This window comes from Amblyomma mixtum, chromosome 5 (genome assembly GCF_055824585.1).
Source record: "Amblyomma mixtum isolate Tamu chromosome 5, ASM5582458v1, whole genome shotgun sequence".
NCBI classification, from domain to species: Eukaryota; Metazoa; Arthropoda; class Arachnida; order Ixodida; family Ixodidae; genus Amblyomma; species Amblyomma mixtum.
Genome location: NC_143016.1, coordinates 144038914 through 144049305, shown reverse-complemented (window position 1 = coordinate 144049305; position 10392 = coordinate 144038914). Strand labels below are relative to the sequence as shown.

Below are 10392 nucleotides of genomic sequence, written 5' to 3'. Positions count from 1 at the left end.
AGCATTTGTTGAAAGTCGCTGGTTGGATAATTGTTATAAATGCACATTTTTTCTGTTCAAAGGGAAGCAGATACTAGGATGTAGCTTTGAGACATGCAGAAATATTTAAAATTGTGCCAGGAAGGCAGCTCTAATAAAAAAGGAATGAGACTAAGTACCTTCAGGCACTGGTGACAGTGAAGCTGGAGCAGCTGAAGGGAGGACGTGTCCAGGACCAGACGGTGCCACCCCCCCCCCCCCCTCAGACTGGCAGCTGGCAGCTAAGAATAAATATATAACGAGAAGTGGTTGCCAGTGACTACAGCAGAACTTCCTCTCGGCTTGGAAAGTATTTACTTTGTCTCCTGACATGAGACAAGATAAACTAATCTCACATTCTCTACAACAAGTACGTGCTGAAATTTTCTGGTCCAATAACTATTGAAGAGGTATAAAAATCCTATCTCCATCAAGCATACCGAAAAAATAGGTTAGAGGGTATGCTCTTGTTCCACAGTACAAGCAAGCATACCTGAGAGTAAGCTAGGGCGACTGATATCAAACAGCAGGTTAGCATTACCTTTTTACGCACCGCATTCAAAGATCTTTGCACATAGCACCTTTTGTAGCTCCTCGTTCATCTTCCTGAAGTTGGTCACCTCTGCCCGAAGGTGCTCCACTTGCTTTTTTATTTTGGTGACGTTGCAGAGCAAGCTGCCACCCGCTGCAACGTCTTGGCTGTCGAGAAGGCCCTCCTCAGCTCTCCGCTGAGAACTAGCCCTCGCTCTCACGTCCTGCCTTGCCTACAACCAAGAAATCAAGATGACAGAACCTCATGCTTAGATCGCACAAAGGACATTCAAGACAACATGCCAAATAATTGAGAACCTATTCTCAACCAGCAACACATCTGGCACAACACATAAACAGTCATATCCAGGTTGCCAAGACTAGAAAAGGTTTCAACCAAATGTGTTATTTGCCGTGTGTCACACCATCTTTTCGAAAGTGCACCTATCACAAGTATATGCATTATTGCATTCTCTCAAAAAGTGCTATTTAGGAAATATGATGAACAATATCCACCATTTTGAGCTGCCTTTAGGTGCAATTATTTCAGAATTCAAACAAATGATGTACCCTGCTCAATAGGTGCCTGAGATCTATTTTTCAATGAGCATAGAGGAGGCACTAACGCTTTCCATTGATCTCCAACCCAAATCAGGAAAAGCAACCAAACAACCATGCATGGTATTGAAAAAGCAATGCAGTGAAATGTAGGGACTTCCCAGCTAGAAAGGAATGAACGGACAAAGGCACAATAGGCCCGCTGACTATTAAACAGCTCGTGACAAAAACTGCACGTCTCAAGATGCATCACATTACAAATGAAGCACTAAAAAGAAATGCTAGCCAAGATGTGCTTGGTTCACATTGTAGCGGCAGTACGAACAGCGTGGCGGCAAGAAATGCGAACAGCGGAGTGCCTACGAGCCGCGCTGTTTGCATCTTTTTTTATTGCGAGAGTACACACGTGCGTGTGATTATCTAGAACGCCGAAGCGCGGCGACATCCCGCTGTGCGGCGACATCCGTAGCTGATTGTGCTACTTCCCTGGTAAGGATACCGCGGCCCTAACGTCTACAACCTCGGAAAGAAGGCCAAGACCTTGCACTTTAATATCCTACTTTCAAACCCGGTGCTTGGGAACAAAAAAAAATACTTTTCAGCTTCCTCAATATTGCCGAGATGTTGGCAATGCCGAAAACACGCTGAGCTCCTAAGCGACTGAAACCTACAGGCTGGTGGCATCACAGTTCAGCGCATGGAATTCCTCAGTTCTCGCCGTATACGAATGCAAAATGCGTATTAACTCCACGAGTACGGGACAGGGCAATCAACTAGTTGCTTACTTTGGGCTAGATGGTATTCTTGATTTAAGCTCATGGTTTTGCAGCGCAACGGCACACGGCCAAAGAAAACAAGCAGGAAGAGAAGAAGGACGAACATAGCACTGTGTTCGTCCTTCTCGTTGCTTCGTTGTTCGTTGCTTGCCTTCTTTTTTGGGAGGCACGCCTTGGCTGCCGCGCTTGGTTGACCTCTCTCTGCGTTCTTCCCGCCGCCACATCATTTCTTCTTCGGGTTGTGTTGAAAAGCGTCATAATATCAGAACGAACATGTCTTACGAGCACTGGTCGAAGGCGCATTTGAGTAAAGCTGGACTGACCGGTCATTTGAATAATCCTGGCGTCGTAAAATCCCCCGTGTGTTTTGTCGTCGCCCTGCCCCAATCACTTCGTATTATTTGCCTCGCTCGAAATCTTCAATATCTCGAGGGATGAAGTTCCGAGTATTGTTTGACGAAGTATTTCTGCTGTTCGCCGTCGTATTGAATCAGCACGTAGTACATTGCAGCTAAGTACTGCTCACACGCCACAACGACGCCGACGTCCCTTTGTTTACTACGCTGAGCACATGTAGCACATGACAGCAGGCCGAACCGCGTTAGAGTAGCGATTCGTAAGGTTCAACTCTAGTGGCGCAAACGCACACTTCGAGAACAAATACTCTGCGCTACTTGGGCAGATGGCGCTACCGCCGGCTTGCGCGCTGCTGTCGACCTGGTGTATATTCAAGCAGTGCCTTCTTCTCGAATCTGTTGCTATTTTCTAGCTGTCATTGGTTCACTGAAGCACGAAACCTTTAAAGAGGTCGTGAACTTTGCTTCAAGGTTCTTTTTTTAATCGACCAGTTTCAGTAGAAGTTGACTTCGTTCCGATTGCGTGTAGCGATTTAGACTTTCAAGCGCCCTATTAAGCGTCATTACAAACTGTAATAAAATATAGCCAACCAAAGAAAAAAGAGGATATGCACAATCACAGAGGAGAACCTCTATATACCAAGATCTGCCAACGCGTGAATCAACAACACGGGGGAAATCCAACCGTCCTTTGAATAGATTTGCTTTGCGGAGTGACATTGGTAGAGTTAATATGACAGCATAACGCAGGACAAGGTATGGCCAATCGCGGAGACCGCATAGCATAACGAGAGGCATATGAAACACGAAAATATACCGAGTATGGTTGAGTACGTCGCAGGAAGCGCTTCCCACGTGTAGTCGTTCCTCGTTTGCGTTTGAATGTTTTTTGGTCGGCAAAGCTTCTGTGGTACCGCGTTTTGCCACTAGGAGCGCATAGAACGAACATTCCAGAGTCAGTAAGCCGAGTGCCGTCGTTGAAGGAGGTCAGACTAGTTTAGGCAGAGTTTTAGAGGGACGACTGTTTTGTGTGAATGTCGTTTTTGCAATGGCTGATTTTCTTGAACAGCGTGCGCCGGTGAAATTCTGATTTTTGCTCGGAAAAAGTTGAATGGAAACTCTTGAAATATTAGGAAAGACGTACAAGGACGATGCTATGGGGACAACTCAAGTGTTCCTGAATCGAATCCTGAATCAAAGCAACAATCATCCCAATGGAAAACTTCAAATTCACCTGGCCTCAAGAAAGCTCGTCAGGTGAAACCAAATCTCAAAACAATGCTGATTTGTTTTTTCGACGTGAGAGGAGTCGTCCATTGAGAATTTGTTCCGCAGGGTCAGACAGTTAGCCAGGCTTTCTACTTGGATGTTTTGAAAATATTGGGCAACAGTGTGAGGTGGAAGCGGCCAGATTTGTGGCGGTCGGGTGACTGGTTTTTCCATCATGGCAATGCTCCTGCTAACACAGCCCTGTCTCTACGACAATTTTGGACCAAAAATGGCATGACCCCTATTCCTCAACCCTCATACTCTCCCGACCTTGCCCCGTGCTACTTTCTTTGTTTCCTAGAATGAAAAAATAGGTGAATGGAAAGCGTTTCGCTGATTTTGCTGAGGTGAAGAAAAAAACGACGGAGGGACTGTCAAGCATCACAAAAGATGAATTTAAACAATGTTTTGAAAAATGGAATAAAAGATTCGACAAGCGTATCATTGCAAGTGTGGAATACTTTGAAGGAGATTGAAGGTCTGTGCTTAAAATGTGAACAAATAAGTTCAAACAAAAATTAGTCCGATTTCTTTTGGGTACCCCCTCGTACTTACGTCTGGTTGAGCTCGCAGAAACACGAACTTGCATTGATCAGAGAGAGCTTCCGGTGTTTTCTAGTTTCTACACGTCAAACTCATTAGCTAGCCCGAAGAACCGTAGCGAGCCAGCGGTTTCTACCGCCACCTTGCGAGATATCCACATGGTTTCAGAGAGGCCCCTGAAACGGCTCCTGTTATCGGCACTAACCATAATAAGATTACCTTCTTGTCCTACAGCTTGTCTTACGGATTGCTTAGACTTCAGCTGCTTTGACTGACAGTTTCGTAAATTCTTCAAAATTTGGTTGCCTCTCATTTGGCATGTTTATATCTTAAGTTCTGCATCTATCATTGGTATGCATGATGCAATACCTATCACTAATTTATAAATCATTGCGCTCAGCTTGTCGTCCTCTGTACACGCTAGAAATGATGAATTTTATCTTGCAGCTCATTAGCTAGAAATGATGGCCTGATGATGAAGTTTCAAATCCCGCGCGGAGGCATGTCCCCAGAGATATTAAGCAAGCTCTAAGTCCAAGGCAGTGATGAGGGCACTAATTGCAAAAGGCGCTCGCTCGGGCGCTAGCACACTGAAATGAGGGAAGAATTAGGAAGAAACGATGCCAGTGCCGTGACTCGGTCAGTCGTCGTTCTTCCTATTTTAGCAGATAGACGAGAGAGTTCCTGCACACTGGTTGAGAGATCGGACGAGGAGACAGAAGCAGCATACTCTCGCCGTTTGCGTTTCTTTCCCAGGCAACGAAATCGCGGAGCGCTTTCGGGCCGGTGGTTTGAGGAAATGCAGCTACTCACTAAATACTTATGTCTGGTTGAGCTCGCAGAAATACGAACATGCATCGATGACAGCTTCGTGTATTTTCCGGTTTCTACACGTCCAACTTATTATTTAGTCCGAAGAACAGCAGCGCGCCAGCAATTCCTACCGCCACCACGCCAGGCAACCAAATCGTTGCAGAGAGGCCACTAAAACGGCTCCTGCTATCGGCCGTCAGTGACTCAGGCCGTAGTGAAGGGCTGCGGAAATTTCGACTACCTGTGGCCGTTATTAAGCGGGGGGCGACTTCGGGTCGCGGTTCTATCCGCTGGAAATAATGTTTCACCACCACCACGTGGTGGGTTCTTTAATATGCACTGACATCGCGCAGTACCCACGCCTCTGGAAATTGAAAAAATTGGTTTTTGAGGTAAGGAAAATTCCCAGCAACTGTCTCACATATCTCGGTGGACACTGAACCGCGCCGTAAGGAAGGGATGTAGGAGAAAGTGAAAGAAGAAAGGAATAAAGATGCCGTAGTTGAGGATACTTTAGACCACCTCGGGGGGTCTTTAACGTGCACTGACATCGCACAGCAAACGGACGCCGTTTATGTTTCTCCTCCATCGAAACGCGGCTGCCGCAGTTGGGTTCGGACCCGGGTTTCGACGAGTATCGATCGAAATTAGGACGCCTCGACCGGGATTGAACTTGAGTCTTTGGGGTCAGAAACCGAGGGCCAGTACTGAGCCCTCGCGGTGGCTGCAGACTATATTTAAGTAATAAAAAAATTAAAGAAGAGAAATTATCTAGATGCAGGTTTGGTATAATAAGAAAAATTATAGCACTTTTATGTTCTTTTTCTTATAGCCTTTAACGAAGAAAGTTGTACACCTAGTATAAATAACAGTTCTGCTTTCCGGAGCTCACGGAGCTTACACGGTTACAAGTTTTAGATCTGGGCAAAGACAACCGGCAAACGCTGCAGTAACAAACGAAGACCGTCCGAAACAGTTTCTAGTTTGTTCGTGTATAGTCAATTACTCACATCAAGACCATTAGCTTTAAAGGAATTGGACAGTACACGATAGCGTAGTGAGTTAGGATTTCCGTTCTGAGCGGTTTTTTACAGCTTTGAACATGTTTGTAATTTTTTTAGTGTTATTTCAAATAATTAATTGATTGCGCTCTAAATTTTTTAAGTTAGCATCATCAAGCATTGGATTATCATTTTCAGGGTTTTGACACATTTGAACCCCCTCTTTTCCAATTTTTTCATTTCTTTAATTAATCAATTAATGCCGTCATTTCGTTAACACGTCATCGCCTATCACGCCCCAATTAATCATCAGTGGTTAGAACCGCAAATTACCATGATGCGATTTTTTTTACGCAGCCTCCTATTATAGGTCGCAGATTCGAATCCTTGCAGCGAGCTTGCACAAAACGCTCAATAGTACGACATCATCCGGAACATTCTGCGGCAAACGGTTGGCATGACGATTTTTTTTACGCAGCCCCCGATTATTTCCCACAAGCGGTGCCGACTGCGCCGACGGCTTTTCGACCAAACGAGCTTTATATGCTGTCGCGTAAAACAATATGCAAGGATGTTTATGGAAGTTATAATCGTTTCAGCCTCACGATAGCGTATAAAGTTCTAATGAAACTAGCTGCGCCTGCATTGGAGCCTAAAGAAATTTCAAGTATCGTGCCCAGCTCTGACACGTGATGGTTAGCAAATGAGCGAATGATGCGCCGCACCAATTATGAGAGCTCGGGCGAAGTGGCCTAAAACTGAAAAACGTATTACAAAAAAAAGGCCAAGTTTAAGACCCATTTATACCACAGTTAAATAAAAATGAAGAAAAAAAAAGCTGAGCCTTGTGGCAATCTGCCACCACCCCGTTTCGAAGGGGACGCTCTTATTTTCCATCAATCCATCCATCCATCCATCCATCCATCCATCCATCCATCGATCCGTCCGTCCGTCCGTCCGTCCATCCATCGATCCGTCCGTCCGTCCGTCCGTCCGTCCGTCCGTCCGTCCGTCCGTCCGTCCGTCCGTCCGTCCGTCCGTCCGTCCGTCCGTCCGTCCATCCGTCCGTCCATCCATCCATCCATCCATCCATCCATCCATCCATCCATCCATCCAGCACAAACGAACTCTGCAAAACATTTTCACAAACCTCTTGTGACACGCAGCAGAACAGAAATGAAAATCGCCGACTCGCGACAAATGGGATACAAAACATCACAGACTCGCAAAACATCACAAAACATCACATCACAAACAGAGATGTGAAGTGGCCTCAGTTAATACAAGGCACTGCGATTCAAGCAGCTGGACGGAAGCAAAAGCTTCTTTCGACGGCACACTCAGATTGCCAAACAGTTTCCTAGGCACGTGGTACGCTTTCAGAATAGTGAAATACTGGTGGGGACTGTTCGGTGTCTCACTGCCGTCTTTCAGTAACTCCAAACAACTGAAAGCGTTACCTGACTTCCCAACAAACAGCTTGACCAGAAAAGCAGCCATATAATAAGCTGCAGAATCATGAATGATATGAGAATGAACATCGCTTGCAAGTTCAGAAAGGTCGTCCAACAAAGAAAAGTCATCAGGCTGCGCACACTCCTCATTGCTAACAACAGATTCATTATTGAGGGAGAATGGCGAGAGCTCATGAAGAAGGTCACTTCCATCGTCCTCCACATTTCCAATATCGGATAGCTTGAACAGATTTCTGATGCAGATATGCTTCAGACCAGCAATAAATTGTGACACATTGGGGTTTTGTATTAAAACATAGTTTCTCTTTGATATGACCAAATATGTTTTCAAGGGGATGCTATTAGAGTCTACGCGTGAGAAGGTATTCAAAGTCGCAGTTTTTTCAGATGTAATTCGAGAGCTGACAAACAGCCTCAGTTGTAATCTGCCGCCCAACAATTATTTGCGGCTGATGTTTGCCGTCAAACTTCCATGATGTAATCCAAGAAAGTTGGCCCCGAAGGAAGTCAGCCAACTCGGAATCCCCCTTTTTGATCTAGTAGAGCTTTTGCAGATTTTTTTTCGTACTCGACCTATTCAGGAAATCGAAAAGCTTGTCCATGCGGTCATAAAATTGTGCGGTAGCCATGGCTGAAGCAGGGAGCTCCTTTGCATACACCATCGCCATGATTGCAATGGAGACCGACACACTGAGGACCTGCACTTCTCTGCTAACCTTCATATTCGCTAAAGGTTTGTTAAAGATGTGCCGTTCTGTTAACTTTGGAGCCAACCGCAACCGCAATTCATGTGTGGATTCGTAAAGGCTTACAATGTGTGACCAGTCAACAATACCGTTCCCAATGCGCAGCTTGTCGCTCGGACATTATTGTGTGTTGGTTTAATCAAATGTGGTATGTCAAATATGAAATACACCGGCCTACCGTTAGCTTCAAAAAGAGGTTTTCAATAGTAATGTCTAGCCGGTTAGCGAGACTGATATTTGAAGTTCCCTGGTCACAAATTACAGCTTTCACTGTATTGTTGCCTCTTCTAAGCTCCGAAATGAGCGGCAACAGCACGTTGTGTATCACAGACGACGGTGTTAATGTGTGCTCTGTAGTAAAGGCTACCGGCTGGACCCACCTTCTAGAAATACCAGCTAGGAGAACCACCATAGCCTTGTCAGCAATGATCGCATTGCGGTCAGTACCATCGTCTGCAAAACCGTGGACAACATCCTGTGTAACATCGTAGCATATATTCTTTTTTAGTGCTATTTCATCAAAGATTAGAGAACGAATGCAGTCACGTTCGTTCCAAGTCTGCGTACTTGCTCCTATGGAAGGAATGACTCCACGAATGATCCCTGGTATCACCTTAACATTGGCTAGCCCTCTTCTTAATGAACGCTGGGTGGGAAGAGAGAAATATGGAGCCAGAAATTGGTATGCTCGCGGGCAGGAAAGTTTAAGTGCAGGGCAAATTTCTTTACCCACAATGGAGACCGCTTGCTTGCCTTTGCTTCGAACAATCGAACATATGTTCAGAGAGAAGTTTAGAAATTCCCTTAGTGACATACGGCTGGATAATGCCAAGGGCCGCTGAGATCGATGACGGAGCCTTGCGCCGCTGTCTCTGCAGTCTTTTGATAGTTTTCTGCTGGCTTTCTATCTTGTCTTGAAGACGTTTAATGGTTCGTTTGTACGTCTTTGATGGAGAACTGGTCTTAGGTATGATCGAAACTGCTGCAACAGAAAAAAATAATGACATAAGAGCGAAGAGCAAATCATCTCGTACGAGCACTGCCCTCATTTATTTATGACCAATATAAATCAAGAGTATAATGGATATAGGAAATTTTAACAGCTCTGTCGTAGACAGTGCTTTGAAAGAAAGCTACTCATGTAAATATTGACAGTGCAATTACACTGTATCTGCTCTATTTGAAAGGAGTTGTGGGCATAGCCACTCTGTTTTATTAAGGAGTGTCACATAGTCAATCAGCAAGCAATGTTTTATAATATTGCAATAACAGTGCGATTGCAGGTACCCATGGCCCTCCATGAGCTAGCGGTGGGCGTTCTAAAATATCTAAGCAACACAGGAAGTAACGCTGATCAGGCACAGAGTACATGCATATACAACTGCCCGTGGTCTAACGAAATGTTTTTGTGCATTTCCCTAGGCCTTGTCCCTTAAGTCTCCTAATAAGAAGCTGTATACACATTTTCTTATTTACGTAGGCAAGAAAGCATAATTACAATAAAAAAGCGACACCATTCCTTCTGTACGAGAGAATAGCAAAAATGAAATGAAAGCATCCTTCAGAGCCTATACTAACCTTGCGTTCTTGAACATGCAGAGTCCTTTTAAAGACAGCCTAATTTATATTTTGTGAATAGAAAATATTGCATAAGAAACAGCTACATTAAAGCCATGTTAACCATGTGCAGTAGGACATTCCCCCAGGGAGCTGCTGCTGAACTGGTCCTCAAAGGTGTCCTTGTAGTCTGTTCAGTCACTTGAATACTGCTTCCAGAAGAACCTTGCACTCTGCCTGAAGAAGTTATTAACGCAGTAAAATCCGTGAACTAAAAGTAAACACCACGAAGTCGCCTATCGAACTCGCCTGTCACGAGTGAGCTGCTGGTCAAAGATTCCTCCAGCAAGCCTGCAGAAGGCCCCTCGCCAGTCACGGAGGAGCTGCCGCCTGCAGAGGTTTGTTCATCTGTCACTTCGTGACAAAAAAAAAAACAGAAACTGAGTTCGGCACTCATTGTGGACATCAGGGCATTCCAATACGGAGGAGGCGCTGCTCGAAGACATTTCCGCGAATCTTGCAAAAAGTAATCATCAGCAATCATTCAGTGCCAGTCATCAACCAAAAACTGAAGCTTATTCTCACTTCGAGATGCAGATTCTGCTGTCACGCGGCAGTCACGGGTAGAAGGCGCGCCAGAGAGGCCTCGAAATATTTTTTGTTTCTGTAAATTGCAGGGCACATAGCATAAAAAAATAAACTTCGATTTCACATGCACTTCTTTTGGTAGCTGGAACAAAATAATATGA

At 45.0% G+C, this 10392-nt stretch overlaps 1 pseudogene; it reads right to left on the bottom strand.

The window, feature by feature from the left end:
- Positions 1 to 563: 563 nt before the first annotated feature.
- Positions 564 to 10100, bottom strand: LOC149343965 (uncharacterized; annotated as a pseudogene).
- Positions 10101 to 10392: the final 292 nt, after the last annotated feature.